We start from the raw sequence: 5945 nt of genomic DNA, 5'->3' as shown, positions 1-5945 counted from the left end.
AATTGGTGAATGTGAAATTCTGGAACGAAGAGAGACTCTGAAACGCCACGCAGGGGAGCCGGAGTCAGGAGATGAAAGAAGATATGGACTCCGGAATCCAATCTTGCACGTTGCCAATGCAAAAAAGAGACAGCAAATACCTCCGGGGGGGTAGGAATAAAGGAGGGAGAAAGAGCAGGAAGGTGAAGAGAGAAAAATATGCCCCCGGAACGCCACAAAAAGACTCCTTTGAAGGAAGAGGAAACGTTTTGTTCCCCAGTTTCCACTCTCCACACCCCCCAAAACCATCTCTCAAGGTGGAGATTTGCTAACACGTTTTCTTTTTACCCTTGCAGGGTTTGTTTGGGGTGCATTTGTGTGGCTGCTTTTAAAAAGTGGGAAATGGTAAAAAATAAATTTAAAAAACTCTATAATGTTGTGGGGTTTTCCCCCTCTCTCTCTCCACCCCCAGGTGAATAGAATTGGAAGTAGATTAATGGAATTGCTAATTTGAAAGGAGTCAGCATAATTATGTATAGAAATAGGAGTGGGGGGGGAGAGAGGAAGGTTGGCCAAATTTGGGCAAGGTTCAAGGAGGTGGGATGTTGCTGTCTCTGCACACACGGAGAGGGGGCCATTTGGTGAGCTGGCAACGTTGGGCATCGCCAAAGGGTGGCCCAGAGAGATGTGCCCCACCGTGGGGTCAAATCAAGAGAGAAATCAGCACATTAGTGGGAACTGGGCTCAAGAACTTTTGTGTTCCCAAAACCCATCCAGAAAACAGCCCCTTTGGCCGAGGAAGTTTTGGCTGAGGAGATGTGGAGATTCATTTCCACAGAGAGCCCCAGAAGGCCACGCAGATGCAGTTTGTTTTAATTTCTAAGGAAAAGATCCCAGGAGAACCCAGCATTCAACAGGGGCACCCTGTCCCTTCTCTGCATGCCTGGGGAGGAAGCCACACCTGTTGAATTTCGGCCTGTCCGGCAGCTCTCCTCCTCCAGAACGCAGGAACGCTGTGGAGGAAGGCAGGCCCAGAGAGGCAAAGCTTGCTTCGAAACCGAGCTGCCGCTGCAGACAAAGCCAGTTGTACGGTAGCACGACTGACAGGTTATTAAATAAAAATAACAGATCAACTGACAAAGGCTCAGTTGCAAACAATGTGTTGTGGTGTCGGTTGTGCAAGATGGAGGAGGCAGCACTCTCAGATGAAGAGATCTGTGATACCAGCAACTCACACGTTCCTGTGCCAATTGAACTCAATAAAAGGGAGGAGGGCGTTGTTTTTGTTTTGCGTGTTTTCCAGTTTCACAGAGCTTTTCTCCGGAAAGATAAGAAGTCTTACGAGACAAAATGGTACGGGTGAAGCCATCTTGGTGAAATTCCAAAATGTTCCACGGAACTAACCTCACACTCTCTTTAAGTGACAGCAGAGGCCTAGCTGGGGGACCCATAACCAATAATTACAGAGGCTAATGTGCCTTTGAGCATATACAGAGTGCTTTCCCCGCCTGCACCCGGAAACCACAGCCTGATAATCCCGGAACCTGGTAAGAAACGGAAAGCCTTATGGGTGAGAGCGAATGACTTGTGAGAAATCCTTTGTTTCCGAGCTCAAAGCACTGCAAAAATCCCAAGCCAGTGAGAAGGCCTCCTTTTTATTAGCCCTTGGGCTTCCTCCACAGGGCTAACAAATACAAAAGGAATTCGCCTTATCTCCTCATCACTCACAATAATTAACCAGTGGAACCTCCTACCACAAGATGTTACAAAACACCACTAAACTAGACCTTAAGAACAACTAAACAAGCATCAAGGTGGTAACTCTGGCCGGGGAGGGTGGGGTATAAATAAAAATTTATATATATTTATATAACTCCACTACCAGCTTCAAAGCAAAACAGCCAATGTAGCTTCATTCTCAGAATATACCTCGCCGTTTTTCTTTTGGTTTTAAGATGGAATATTGCAAAGCAGAAGAGCTCTTAACATTTTGACCCCTGCTTTCTATATTTCTAAAAACTTCTGCTCCTCAGTACGGAAGCGAGAAAGTCGGTCCACCTTCAGAACCTACTTAGGGTTCCTCCAGTCTGGGGTTTTTCATGGTTTTGTGATGCTTCCACAAGCATCACATTATTATTGCCATCTAGAGGGGCAACTATTGTGCAGCAAAGGGCGACAAAGGGGGGGGAAACTGGAACATTTCTGGGGTGAAAATATTATCGATTTTCAGGAGGAAACTACAGCACAAACACCGGTTGAGAACAAAGCAGTACAGTGGTACCTCAGGTTAAGTACTTAATTTGTTCTGGAGGTCCTTTCTTAACCTGAAACTGTTCTTAACCTGAAGCACCACTTTAGCTAATGGGGCCTCCCGCTGCTGCCGCGCCGCCGGAGCATGATTTCTGTTCTCATCCTGAAGCAAAGTTCTTAACCTGAGGTAATATTTCTGGGTCAGCGGAGTCTGTAACCTGAAGCGTATGTAACCTGAGGTACCACTGTACAGCCACCCCTGAACTTCTGCAGGCACAAACAATGGGAGGGCGTATAACTGCCCTGATACCATCATGAACACAAATAATCACAAACGCACAATAAAACTGATTCTCAGAGGAGCCCCTGGGCTCTGAGATCATCAGATGGACACCTATGTACAGGTACATGAAAAGGAAAACAACCGCACCTGGGCAAGACTTAGGGTAGCTTTCTTGTCCGCAACCAGTGAAGAAGGTGCGAAGAGGAATGGAAGGGGCCACTCATTTCTCATAAGAAGTCCGTGCCTTCTTAAGGTTATTTTGCTTCCATGAGGGGTCGGGGGCCTAACCCAGTTCAGAAGACCAGAAAGTGTGCACAGGAGGGCAACCAAGACGATCGAGGGTCTGGAAGCCAAGCCTTGTGAGGAACAGTCGAGGCAGACAGAGAGGAGCCATCTTCAAATATCTAAAGACCTGGAGGATGGGGCAAGCTTGCTTTCTCCTGCTCCGGAGGGCAGGACCCGAACCCGTGGCTTCAAGAAAAGAGGTTCCGACTCAACATCTGGCAGCAAGAGCTGTTTGACAGTGGAACGGACTCCCTCGGGAGATGGACTCTCATCCTTTGGGAGGATTTTAAGCGCAGGTGGGGCGGCCATTTGTCAGGGATGCTTGAGATGAGATTCCTGCATTGTAGGGGGTTGGACTAGATGGCCCCAAGGTCCCAACTCTGTGAAAGAAAAGAGGCTCAAGCAACGTTCAGCTTTCTGGACGGCAGGACAGCCTGTCCCTAGATGAAAACCTTCTAAAACATGACTTGATGTTTTTATTTTTTTTATAATTTTTATTAAAGATTTAAAGAAAACGTATTATCCAAAAACATGTCATCCTTAATTTTTCCCTTATTTTCCTCCCTAACTTCCCTCAGTTCCAGTCTTTGGTTTCTCTGTGAATGCTCTTCTCTGCATGTTACAAAGTTGTATAAATCCTTAAATTGTTTAACTAATTATTGTCAATTAAAAGTTTGTGAATGTTTATTCAAAACCTGCCAAGGAGTCCAAGTCACTTCGTTGCCTCTTCAAATACTTTGTAAAGGGTTCCCGTTCATCTTTAAAGTCACAGTTATCCTTGTCCCGCAGATTATGTGTCAATTTTGCCAGCTCTGCATAGTCCATCAATTTTTCTTGCCATGATTCTTTAGTTGGGGTTTCTTCAGTCTCCCATCCTTGTGCTATTAGGACTCTCGCCGCTGTTGTCGCATACATGAAGATGTTTTTCAGCTTTTTTGGCAGGTCTTTCCCTACAATCCCTAACAAAAACGCTTCAGGTTTTTAAACAAATGTTAAGAGGAACATTTTCTTCAATTCATTGTATATCATTTCCCAAAAAAAATTAATTGCCGTATTTTTCACTCTATAAGACGCACCAGACCATAAGACGCACCTAGTTTTTGGAGGAAGAAAACAAGAAAAAAAATATTCTGAATCTCAGAAGCCAGAACAGCAAGAGGGATGGATCGCTGTGCAGTGAAAGCAGCGATCCCTCTTGCTGTTCTGGCTTCTGGGATAGTTGCGCAGCCTGCATTCGCTCCATAAGACGCACACACATTTCCCCTTACTTTTTAGGAGGGAAAAAGTGAGTCTTATAGAGCAAAAAATACGGTACATTACAATCCCACCACATATGATAAAATGTCCCCTGAGGTTTAAATCTATAGGCAAAAGCTGGAGAAGATTTGTGCTGCTCCCATTCTTGACCCAGAAGATGGACAGGCTGATGTCAACACCTGCCTGCTCCATTTTCCAGGTGTTCTGCTTGTTCTTCCTTTCGGAGGTGTGGAAAGGCTCAAGCCTTTTGCATCACCTCCGTGGACTTTCCCCTACACACACACACGCCCTCCTAAATATATAAGCAGCTCATTCGAGCCACGCCTTGGGAACCAGACTTTCGTACAAGAATGTGCACACCTTACACTTCTAGCATCCGACACGGCAAACGTGCAAGTTAAGCAAATTTGCACCCCTGCTTATTGGGCGCAATCTGATCAGTTTCCTTGCTGGTCAGAGGAGGAGGAAAGAGGGACGGAAGAATTCCTCCCCTCCACCATCCCGAAAATATCTGGGAACCTTCTTCCAGCTGCCACCCCTTCCCCTTAGTCTACCTCGTGAGGTTGCCACAGGCAAGGGGTTCATGCAATTTCAGTTCATTTTAGAATCATGAGGGCTAGTGGCGCTGGCGTTTGCATTGTTGCAGCATGACTCTAACCTGCTTGAGTTTGTGGTCTGGTTTTTCTAATAAAAAAGAACAATGGTGAGGGGGAAGAAAAATGATTGGTCAAGATGCCCAATTCTGCAAATTATAAAAGCCCTGTTTTGGTTTTTTCCTTAGGAAAAATGGTTGTTTTTCACAGTGGTTTCAGGGGGTCGGAGTTTCTTATGAACAGGGGTCTCTCTGTTAAAAGTCCAGTTGCAAAGGACGACTTTCCGCACCGCTACCAGTCTTCCCTGCCCCCCAGGAAAAGAAAATTGAGTTCGTTCTAACAGGGCGCTCTCAGTTCACAGGTGGCAGTGAGACTCCAACAGGCCATGTGAACAGAGTGTGTGCCTCTTAAAATATCCCCCCAGTATCATCTGCACCGTCCAGGACAATGGATGTGGAAAGTATTCCCCGAAGGCCTACACTTTGGAAAATCAATCCTCAGATTTGGGGAAGCCTCAAAATCAATATTCCTGCTGCCTACAGGCTGGGCAGGTGTGGGCCTCTATCCCTCCAAAAGGACCCAATATATTGCCTGCGTACACAAGCAGTGCAAGACTCTTACTCTCAAGGTTGTGGGTTCAAATCCCACGTTGGGCAAAAGATTCCTGTATTGCAGGGGGCTGGACTAGATGACCCTGGCGGTCCCTCCCACCTCTACAATTCTATGATTCTATGCTGCCTTAGGGACGCAGGTGGCGCTGTGGGTTAAACCACAGAGCCTAGGACTTGCCGATCAGAAGGTCGGCGGTTCGAATCCCCATGACAGAGTGAGCTCCTGTTGCTCGGTCCCTGCTCCTGCCAACCTAGCAGTTCAAAAGCACATCAAAGTGCAAGTAGATAAAGAGGTACCACTCTGGCGGGAAGGTAAACGGCGTTTCCGTGCGCTGCTCTGGTTCACCAGAAGCGGCTTAGTCATGCCGGCCACATGACCCAGAAGCTGTACGCTGGCTCCCTCGGCCAGTAAAGTGAGATGAGCGCCGCAACCCCAGAGTCGGCCACGACTGGACCTAATGGTCAGGGGTCCCTTTACCTTTATGCTGGCTTAAGCAAAGTTTCTAGACCTCATGGAAAATCCGAGGGCAAGAGGAAGCGAAAGGGAACAGCAGTGTGGGGAAGGGAAGTGATGTTGACTTGCCCAGAGCTCTCGAGACAGGGTGGGATAAAATAAACGAGATATTTGAAAAAAAAACCCCTCTTATTTTAAAGGGAATTTGGTGCCTGTTTAGGTTAGGTCGTTCA

The sequence above is a fragment of the Podarcis filfolensis genome (assembly GCF_964270895.1).
Source record: "Podarcis filfolensis genome assembly, chromosome: 13".
In the NCBI taxonomy this organism is placed as follows: Eukaryota; Metazoa; Chordata; class Lepidosauria; order Squamata; family Lacertidae; genus Podarcis; species Podarcis filfolensis.
The sequence above is the reverse complement of the archived record's forward strand: the minus strand, read 5'-3'. Positions refer to the sequence as shown.